Source organism: Corvus kubaryi, unplaced genomic scaffold (genome assembly GCF_017639235.1).
Source record: "Corvus kubaryi isolate FWS band 111438036 unplaced genomic scaffold, C.kubaryi_AGA036_p1.0 136, whole genome shotgun sequence".
Lineage (NCBI taxonomy): Eukaryota > Metazoa > Chordata > Aves > Passeriformes > Corvidae > Corvus > Corvus kubaryi.
Window position 1 is genome coordinate 4,176,638 of NW_024580670.1, and position 11,308 is coordinate 4,187,945.

At 45.0% G+C, this 11,308-nt stretch overlaps 1 long non-coding RNA gene across 1 annotated transcript in view; it reads left to right on the forward strand.

Annotated features, from left to right (window-relative positions):
- LOC121657875 overlaps window positions 1-11,308 on the forward strand; it is a 206,965-nt gene that overhangs the window by 172,978 nt on the left and 22,679 nt on the right. The gene's annotated exons all lie outside the window — the stretch shown is intronic.

Here is an 11,308-nt window from a genome sequence, read left to right on the forward strand (position 1 = left end):
TAACTGCTAATAATTGGGAGCCTTGGTTTGAAGCCGTGCTGACTGCAGGACACAGGCAGTGTCAGTTTTCAGTCAGTGCATCAAGGCTGACCTTGAACTCGTGTGTGCTGATAAGGGCAGTGCAATAACCCGGTCATACCCAGAGCCGGTCGTATGCTCAGCACTGCTGGTTGGCTTTGATGGTGTTTCTTTTTAACTTGTCTTGTGCCCTTCTTTGGCCAAAGGCTGGAGGCGCCAGGCTCCCCTGATGCAGAGAGTCACCTCAGCAGCAGCAGTACCACAGATCAATCACCCAGGTGCTTCTTGTTCCAGGGAAGCCGTGTCCGGTTTGGCAAAGGAATACAAGAAGATAAATTAGCATAACAGAAGTGGTTATTTTGGCTCTGTTTGATTCCATGCAGTATGTTTGCTGTCTCCTCTACCACTGTGCATGGGTGCATCACTCCCTTCCGCTTGTACAGCTTTTTAAATGTGTGTGGTATCGCATCACACTCTGGCCTTAATACACCAGAAGATGGTAGAAGACAGTGTATTTGTCGGATTTTTTGCTATTGAAAGGGTTGGAAGTTTGCCTGCAAGCCAAATTGCATGGCAGGAGATTACAAAACGTTTAGTTTCCAAATCTGATTTTCTCCCTTGTGAATTTTTCTTGCTTGCTCAAAGGCAAGACTCGTCTTGACCAGCCCAGACTGAGGTGGAGCTCATAACCACGCTGGAAAGTGTCCTGTGGCTTGGAAGAGCAGCTAGCTGGAAGGAGAACAGTTTTTCAGGAGCAGTCAGGATGCTTTCAGTTCTCACCCCATCTCTCTTCATACTCACGAGCTTTGGTGGGACGTGGTGACAGCATGGTCTTGTCACTGGGTGTTCAGTGAAGGTAATAATTAGTCACGATGCTGCCCCACCATAACAGACAGTTGCAAGCTGCTGTTGCAAATCTTGCATCCAAGAGATCACCTCTGTATTTCACTTTGTGTCTAGGCATCAAAATTTGGGCAAGGGCTTATGGCACTTCCAGAGCCACTGAGTTGCTCTTGTAATCATTCTAAAAAACAAATAAAAAATCCAAGGAGAAGTGGAAAAAGGCTAAACCCCAGTATATTATCTCAGTGTTGCACTTCTGCAGTAATCTGGCATCACAGATATGGACCGAAATGTAAACTCTCACCTTAGAAGTAATGAAGAATAAGGGAAATTTCTGAAAGGCGGTTTTACTGCAGTCTAAATTGGAAGCATGAAGTGGAAGGTTAAGAAGAACACAACTCTCTGAACCTCATGGTCAGGCCCACATTTGGCCATGCAGCTGAGGAGGGGCAAGGGAGCCAAGCCAAAACTATCACAGAGAGCCCAGATCACTGTAGGCATTCTTGTTTTCAAAGTTGGTAGGAAATAGTTTTCTTAGAAAAAAATGGAATTGGTGTTCTTTTCTTTCTTACTTTAGGAGCCAGTTTTCTGATCTCCAGTTCATATTATGATCTTGTACTGGCCTCAAATTTTGGGTCTCCATTTCACTATTTTTCATGAGCTGTAGTTTGTGCATTTGCTGGCAAATTACATGTTTTTGCAACCCTGCACGCCTCTTGCTTTTAAGGAAAGAAGGGAATAAGGAAGAAAACTGTGTTATGTTGAAATGCTCTTTAGATCCCTTTGCATATGCTTTTGCATATTCTTGACCAATCTTCCTTTGTTTTAGGTGTTGGTAGCATTTTTCTTACACTATGTACAATCATTAGCATTAACAGGGTAACAAGGAGAACATACTCCAGAGCGTATCCCTTAATTTCCCTCTGAAGTGGAAGGAAGTTGTCCAGTTGGCTATGTGCTGTGATTTGCCATCATTAGGACTAGTTTTTGACTCCTTGTAGGGTAGGTTAATCTGTCCTGGGGAGCCTACAGTGAATCACATTGGATTATATATGCCACAGATAGGTAGGTGCCACCTTTAAAAATGCCAGTAAGATTCTGAGGCACCTTTTCCAGCCAAGAGCAAGAGGTGCACGAGATAAAAGAACCATTTGCCCCTGCAAGAATTGTGCATTCACATGATTAGTGAGGCGTGGTATTAAATTATTTGAGCTTTGTGCATAAATATATACTGAGAGAAGCTTTGTAACCGGCGACTTTGGCTATAGTTTTCTTCTTCATGGGCCAAATGCTCTGCTGCTGATAGGGCTTAAGAGTATTTTGGTGGAGCAGCTGAAGAGCTGCTCTTCCTTGTGTGCGTGTTGCACTGTCCCACACCCAAAGAAATGCCTCCTCATGTTTTACGGGTGGACTTTGCAGCTTGATTGGAAATAGAAACACAGTAAACAGCAACTGTGTCTCAGAAATATCCCCAGCAACACAAACTGTCACTATTTCAGCTTCTCTCCAAGGCTGCTTCTTAGGGGGCTGATCTGCAGCTATATAAAAGCACGGTAACATAAGCTGCAGCACCAGCCCTGGAAAATCTTGTAGTACAGCTAACAAATATCTGCAAAACCTTGTTTGTATGTATGTGCGCTTACGTTTAAGATGCAAACTTGTATCTGAGTGTGCCCGGCTCCCCGCAGTATATAGCTGCAAAGCTATTTTGAACATCTTGGAAAAGATGGGTTTGTAGTCTGATTTTCTTTTTTTACTGTGTTTTTCTCCCCCCATGATGTTTATTAACATCTTCCCTGATGTCCAGCTACAAGGGATGGGTGCATAAAAGTTTACATGAAAATACATTTCTCTGTAAGTGCTCTCTCCCTGTGATTCTTTTTACAGCTTTAACCAAAACCAGTTTCATCCTGTTTCATCCTTTACCCCTCAAAGCTGATAGAGGGGATATTTCACTTTCATCTACAATTCACCTTGTCCTTTCCATTTTTCACTTTGGTTTGCTTGTTGATTTGCAGTAGCAGGTGTGACCAGCCATCAAAGAGCCCTGTTGGGAGCCCACTGCCAGAGAGAGCACCCTGGCTCACCCTCGGGATAGCAGGAGGCACAGCCCTGACTCCTGCTTTTCATTCCAGCTTTTTCCATTCGAGCACACCAGCACATCCAAAGTCTCCTTGCTGACCACTAGTGACTTGAAGCACTGAAACAGGAGCTTGGAGTCAAGGCCGATGATTATCTTTTCTGCTTCACTCCCTGAGCTGGGACCTGTAGCCAGGCTCTCCGGACGCGGTTCAGTGCATTCGGGGACATGCTGGACATGAAGGATTTGCCTATTTGATAAAAGAGCTGCCAGTGCCTCGGGCAGCCGGCACCTCTTTGGGCCGGTTGTGTGCTGCTCAGCAAAGAGCACAAAGAGGGTGGATGGGAATACGGAGGGAATCTCGTTAGAGTGAGACGAGGAAGATGGAAGGGCTGAGCTCCAAAGGCTGACTCTGTGTCCCTGGGGCCAAGAGACGAGTGTGTGGGAGAGCGGTGCACCTCCATCTTCTTGCTCCTACCCCTTTTTCTTAAGGATTTTATGATGCTCTGTGAGTCTGGAGCCACACCTGCCAGCCAGCCACCTAGCAAGGGCTTTGTTGGGCACAGGACTGTGGTCAGGAGTTTATGTTCTTGTCCAACTTAAAGTTCAAGCTAATGAGGTACTGTAATAATTATTTCAAAGCAGTTTTGGAGGAAAAGATGAATTGGTTTAGTTTTACTACACAGCCATCTCCTGACCTGCCTTATTTTTTCTTCTTTAGCTCTGTCTCCTGCCAGAGCTGGAGTATGTAGGGCAGACCTGCACATCCTTAATCAAGGCAGTGAAAACTTATGGACACAGAGATTCCAGGATCAAAAGATGGATTTGGGTCAAAGTCCTTGTTCTTTGTAGCAGTTTCTGCTGGTTGGGTTGGATGTGGTTTGGTTTGGTTTGGTTTGGTTTGGTTTGGTTTGGTTTAGTTTGACAGGGAATATCTTGACCACCATTTCTAGGGATCTTTGCCCTGCCTCTAAAAACAGATGTACCAAACATAGCGGTAAAAACAGGCCTGACCCAGTGTTGTCTGGTTCCTTTCCTTGATGGAGTTTTACCCTCTCCAATACAAATAGTATCTTTGCAACATTGGATGTCTGAGATTCAAGATATGTTTTCAAAAATCAGTTTGATACCATGTCCTCTGGTAGCCAAACTCCATTAAAAAACAGTTTGAATGTAGCTATGTGTAAATAGAGCTGAGTCTTTCCTATCTCTTTTACTTAATCCCAGTAATGTCTGTAGGCTGGAGCTCCAGCAGGTTCTTGGGTAGTTTGGGAAGAAAAATGTGGGAGTTGTGCTAAGCCACCTGAGAAGGAATTGCAGCCAGTACAGCCAACAGCCACATTTAACCTCTGGTACGTCATCGTAACACACATTTTAGGAGTGATAATGATTATTTCTGGTACCCTAAGCAGGGAATGTGTACTGTCAGCTGTTGTGGAAACAAATCAAAAGACAGTCCTTTTCCTAACCAATGTAAAAGGTGATATTTTTTCTGCTTAATTTCTACTTAAAAGGGAAATAATTATGAAGAACTATTTTTTTTTCTATCATTATATTTTATTTCCCTTCACCCACCTTTCCCAGAATCTTCTGTGTAGCTAAATCCAGTGAAATAATGGCAGCTGCAAAGCTAAGAGTAAGGCCAGGAACAGGTTCCAAGTGCATATTTACAGCTGCCCTTCTCAAAGCATCCTGTTTTCTTCAACACTGAGTGTTCTCCATGAATCAGACCTTCTGGAGATAGAGGGACCTCTCTTAGGTGTCTGGGTTTAAGGAGGTTTTTGTGTTTGTGAGGATGGATGTGTGTTTCTACACAACTGGCCATCAGAATTGTGAGTTTTGTGATTCTTCTCATTATTAACATTTTGTCTTTCCTGATTATTCTGTACTACTCCTCTCCAGTGATTTATTTCTACAAGGCTTCTGTTGTGAGCCGTTAATGTCGATGGGCTCAGCCACTGCTTCCGTGTGGTGCAGAGGAGTGGGAAGAGGGTATGACTTTGCAGAAACATAGGGTTACCTCCAACCACAGAAATCAGGCTGTAAAAATGATGAATATCTCTCTTCTGCCATCCATAGATCTGACAGTTTTGTATAACTTATGAATTAAACATCTGGGAGGTGTAGATGTATTTTTTTCCCGTTTAACAGTCACCAAAACCGAGGCCGATAAGCTGTTGAATAATTTTCAGTCATCCAGTAATGTTACAGCAAGTTTTGGGAGCAGATCCCTGGATTGTCTCTCTTAACAGAAATGGCAGAATTGCCATTAGAGTTAGTGAGATCAAGGTGGCACCTGGTGCTGTGTCTTAACCGTGAGACGAACCTTCAGCTCCATGCAGAACAGACAGGACCTTTACTGCAGAGGCCTCATCGAACAGATCCCGACAAAGTAAACAGCATGACACTTAATTTATCTACCCCAGAAACATGAAGGGCTCAGTCGACCTGATGGGATCTGTGGTTCCAGGGAGTCTAGGTATTTAAAACGTGATGCTCAGCCTGCTAAGCCATCCCCTGCAGCTTTCCTTAGTGCATAAGATATGAAAAAATCTCCTGTCCTGCAAAACAGATATTAAATTGGATACTCTTTCACCCTGCCACGATAAGAAACGCAGCAGAGAGAGGCAGGAAAATGGAATGCTGCTTAGAAAGAAAATATATTTGAATCTAACATAAAAATTGGTGAGATAGGAGGATTTTCAGAGCTAGTAGCAATCCCCTCCCCAATGAGTTGCTGGAAATTCAACTCTCCCTGTAGTTTTTGCACTGGATTGTGAATAAAAATGGTTGTGATTGATGAAGCGTTTGGTGTCTCACTGTAAGTTGGTCAAGAGGGACTTCTAAATCACCCAAATGAAATATTGCATTATCATGAACGGTAACATGTAACTGTTAAGTATGCCGTTGCTTATCATAAGCTCAGGCTCCTCCGAGCTCTACCCAGCGAGAAATCTTTGTGAGCATTGGAGCAGAGAGTCTCCACACGGCCTGGCAGCACTAGGGCCTTTTCCTTTTCCGTTTCCTTTTCCGTTTCCTTTTCCATCCCCTTCCTTTCTCCTTTTCCTTCCCCTTCCCTTCTCCTTTTCCATCCCCTTCCCTTCTCCTTTCGCCTTCCCCTTTTGCCTTCCCTTCCCCTTTTCCCTTCCCCTTTTCCCTTCCCCTTTTCCCTTCCCCTTTTCCCTCCTCTCCCCTCCCCTCCCCTTTTGCCTTCCCTCCCCTTTTGCCTTCCCTCCCCTTTTGCCTTCCCTTCCCTTTTGCCTTCCCTTCCCTTTTCCCTTTTCCCTTTTCCCTTCCCTTTTCCCTTCCCTTTTCCCTTCCCTTTTCCCGTCCCTTTTCCCTTCCCTTTTCCCTTCCCTTTTCCCTTCCCTTCCCTCCCCTCCCCTTTTGCCTTCCCTTCCCTCCCCTTTTGCCTTCCCTTCCCTTTTTCCCTCCCCTCCCCTCCCCTCCCCTCTGAGGCAACAGCAGGAGAGTCAATTTTTGGGGTTTGAAAGGAGAAAAACGCAATGTGCCTTTGTTTGCTGAAGGCCATGGACCCATTAGTCAGGTTTGGAAAGCCCTGGCAGTGAATTACCCTCTCCTGTATGGGGCTCATTACAGAGTTGTGTTGCGTATTGGGGATTTTTTTGCATAAAGCTTTTTTACCAGTGCTGTGCATGGGATGATAGGTGAGAAAACAAAGTTTATGTTTCATGGGAAACCAGCAAAATAGTATTAGAAAAAAAAGTAATTTCTACTTTCTTTGCTGGCACAAAGAAGTGGCCGATGTTGTTCCTATTAAAAAGCAAAACATTTCTAGAGTAGAGACCCACACCTCCCACAGAAAAGCCCTGCATTCACAATATGACTAAAACCCAATCCAGTTGGGCTGAAGTTTTCTATATCCAGAACTTTCCACGGAGGCCTTGGCAGCTGTTTCTCAGAAAAGGATTAGTGAAATAGATGTTGCTTGGCTGAGTGAGAACACAAAATGCCAGTTAGCCAGGCAGCCTTAGGATTTTCCATGTTTTAGGCTAAAATGTGGAAGTGGGGAGGGAGGTCACACTGAAGTCCAGCATTTTGCTTTGGATATCTGCACATCTTGATCTCGGATTGGCCAAGCTACAGGTCTCCAAAAATGCTCCAAACAGAACTAAACTCTGTAGTTCCCTGTAAAATGTAAGCAACCCTCAGTATGAGATAGGTGACATGCTCAGGCAGTCATGGTTCATTTCTCTGGCTTTCTTGTCCCTGTCTGCGTGTTTTCCTGCTTCCTGAGCTGGCCATGTCTCCTCTCTATTCAAATCAGGTGGCTTCCTGTACCCCTGCCTGCCAGCTGGGGGGCAGAGAGGAAGAGGACGAGGCTGTAGGTGGGGAATGGTGCCATCCACCTGCCTCCCACTGAAGTCTTTACCTGCCTGTTTTCGTGTCTGTGCTCCAGCACGTGGGAGCTTGGTGACTTCTCAGAGAAGTGGTGCTCCGGGTTGCTCACCATGGTAGATCAGTGATGTTCCTTATTTTCTTGAGTTCCCTCAGGAGTTTTGGATTCATTTTTTTTAACCAGAATTCGGACTGTGGCAGAACACTCAGCAAAAGCAGAGTTCAGTGCAAATGGCTAAAATTTGTTAAATTCACCAAAAACAAGGTAACTGGGATGGGACATGGTATGTTGGGTGGTGTTAGTGGTCACACCTGTGCAAGTATGCAAGTATCATACTTTAAAATACGAATAGTTTAATCATTGTAAAGTTAGAGGAAAGTGTTCCACGTGTGTTAGAGTCTTGGATCCTGTTGGGGTGAAGTAATACTGCACAGGGGTTGGAGGAAGAGGAGAGAGATGAAGCTGGGCCTGCGTTGGTCCCCCCATCAATAGTAACCTTAACTCATTAACCTAAACTGAAACATTTGTTAAACTTTTATCTGAATAGGAAAGCTTCACGTTTTCTTAACAGAGCAGATTCTGTGGCTACTAATTTATTACTGTAATTTAAGAAACAGACGTCTGTCTGACATGTGCCATGTAGTTCAGTAGGTCACTAGTGACCTCATCCTTAAAATCGTTATCTTTGTAAACCATTCATTTTGCATAAAAGCTTTTATTTATAGTCAGTCATTAAAATTGGGACCTGATATTTACTTTTCTTCTGATTAGGTTAAAGAGTGAATATGAACAAAAAGTACCCTCCTGTTAGCACCAAGCAGTTTGCAAAGTGTGCTATTCATATCCAGCATTTCTAAAGGAATTCTGTTGAACCATTATAGGCTTAAATGGGGTTAGTTAATGCATTTGGTTTTTTCACTGCTAAGACTTGATTCATGTCACAAGGGGTATATTTTATTTGGTTTTGGTTCCTTATAGGTTCTTGTCCTCACTGCTGAGCAGGTGGAGCCTGTGGTTTGTACTGGAAGTGTTAGACTTGCAGAGAAGTGCTGTGTTACAGGATGAGGAGACTGCTGGGGGGCTTGGTGGGTCTCCTCCTTTGCCCTGAGGTTACAGTAGCAGGAGGACCAAGACAGTCCAGGTTCTTGTCTATGTGTGAGTGTTTTGCAGGGCCAAATTCTGAATCATCCCGTTGCCCAGCCCCTGATGTGATGAGCATTTGACCCAAGGCAGGGGGAAGCACTCCTTGATTGCATCTCTCTAGAGCATGAGACATTGTAAGCGACAAATGAGGTCCCCAAAGGATGCCCTGAGTTGCACTGTAGGGATGTCATCACCCAACAGCCTGCGATCTACTGGCCATGGCTTACAGGGCAACACAGCCCTAAAGGGCCAGACACAGCGGTCCCCTTCAAGGATCAAGCTCTTGGAGTGTCCATGAACTCTTCTCCCATGTTTCCTCATCCTCCTGTTGTGCCTTACCCTTGATATCAAAGGTCATGCTTAATCTTATACTCTGTGAGTGCTTAAAAATACTGAACATGAGTGCTGGTAACTTTTCCATGCCAGTTTTCTCCATGGAAGCTCCAAGGTGGTATGGGGTTGCCCCCAGCCCAGGAGGATGGGCTGGGCAGGATCAGAACCCTCTCCAAGGGAGTCCAGGGGCTTCTTGCTGGGCTGGAGAATGCATGAGGCGAGAGAAGAACCCTTCAAAATTGAGTGGTGGTTTAATAACTGTAATGAAAATTATTTTTGACCAAAAATTATGTATTATCAGTTGGCTGAACTGCACAGCATACTCTCTTAATATTAGATAGAGCTGGGTTGGTTTTTTTTCCCCAGATCTTACTGCTAAGATCACTGGCCCATTTCAATTTTTATTGAAACAAATAAACCCAATAAAAACACTTATGCTGAGAGCTGAAGCTCCACAATAGAAAAAAAAAAATTACTCTGTATTGAATTTATTGATTTATTTATTTACTCCAACTGGAAAATTGAGTATTGTGTTAATGTATTTTATAAGAATCACAGTGCTCGATGAAATGGCTAATTTATTTTAGCGTATACATAAATAGCTAGCAATTTTCAGTGAGACAGGCTAATGAAAATGATGCCATGAAATTGTCTATACTATGAGGAGTGATGGAGTCAAGTTATTATTGGTTGAGTGCTGCGACGTAGTGAACTGGCCATCATGTCTTTGAACTTTTGAACTGCTACTTGGTCGTGTGATTTATTGATTTTGGTATCAGCATGTTAACTTTTTATTTTTGTTGGGGGGGTCGCACAAGCAGCACGGATGAGTAACGCTCTGTGTAATTTCATAGATGTTTAGGTTAAACAAGATGGTTGAAAAATTTAAAGCATGTTAACGGAGCAGGGTTACACCATGTGGAAAGGCAGAGAGATGCTTGTAGGTACCATTAGATGTCAACACTGATGTTCTGATTGCTGCGGATTAGCCGAATACAAGCGAACTTGGCAGGGTAAGTGTGCATCATATTTGTCAGAGAAACATTGCCTTTGTTCTAAATTAAGTATGTGATCTCATAGCAACTTTGTTTGCCTATCTACCTTCAACCTCTCCTCGTGCTGTATCTTATCACAGTGGTGCCTGGTACGGGCAGAGCATCCACTGTCAGCCCTTCCCAGAGGCGCACTCCATGTTGCCGGCTGTTGCTCGACAGAGGATGCTCACTGGTGGTGCGAACAGCTCAACAGCTCGTGTTGGACTGTTGCACCAGAGAGCTGCCCCCATCTGCCATCACCCAGACGTGTAAACTTGTTTTATCTTCTAGCTGTGATCCCCTTGCAGGCTGGCTGTAGTGCTGAGCCTCAGCATGCAGCACTCACCAGCGGCTGCCTCATCCCTCGGTGCAAGGAGATGCTACACTTGTTGTTCTTGGTGGTTTGCTTAGGACGTGGAATTCAGGCACTAAAATAATATTGTTTGATTTACAGTGTTTTCTTGCTTCAGAACTTTTCTCTTGACTGTGCTGGTAGGGGACTCTTTGCATGGCGGCTGCTCTGAGTTCTGTTTCTGATTAAACCGACTAACTTGACACCTGCATTTTACAATTTGCTTAAAGTGCTTTATCCTGTAAAAGCAGCAATTTCAAAGCTTTAAAGCCAGCAGACTTGCAGGGGTTTGCACAACTTAGCTCATCCCACCAGTTCGCTGCGATTGTGCAAAACACGACTGGACTTTTCTAATCTACTTGACCCCTGCTTTCAAAATTGCAGTTTTAGTGTCTGTCCTTCCTGTCTCCACTAACCCCCTTGTTCTGCTGTGGGTCTTGGCAATGCATGCAAGCGTTACTGTATTTTTTTGCCCCAATTATTAAACTGGCATGTCTTTATTTGGATATTAAAAGTGCTCCCCCCCCCCCCTTTGCCCACTGCGACCCAAAGCATTTCCAGCAGCCTCGCGGTGAGCAATTCGGACGCTGGTACCACTTGCCTCTCCCCCTCATCCCCCTTTGCCCTCCTCGTTATTTTTATTTTTTTTAATATATATATATATTTTTAAGAGATGGGCTGTTTAAGCCAGAAAACAAAACTGGTGGGAAAAGGCTAAAAACAGGACTGACACCAACACCATTAGCGGGGGGGGGGGGGAGGAAAAAAAAAATTCCATTTCATTGCAACTCTGTTATTGTTTACTTTGCCATACACATCCTAATATGGTTACCTCCCTGTCAAAGCGGCCGAGCCGGGCTGAGGGGCCCCCTCGGGGAGACGCTTCCAACTGCTGCTCAGACAATAAGAAACAAACGGCGCAACTCCACAAAAGGGCTGCCCGGAAAATAAGTGTCAAATAAATCCTGCCGAACTCTTCCTTCCCGGCACCCGGGCCCCGCCGTGTGTAACCTGCGCGGTGCCCGGCGGGGCTGGGGGGCGGCTCCCGCGGATCCCCCCGCGGCCGGGGCCGGACGGGGCGCGGCGGGAGCGCTCCGCGGCCGCGCAGCGCTGCCAGGTGGTGCCGCCGGGCGGCCCGGGCGGCC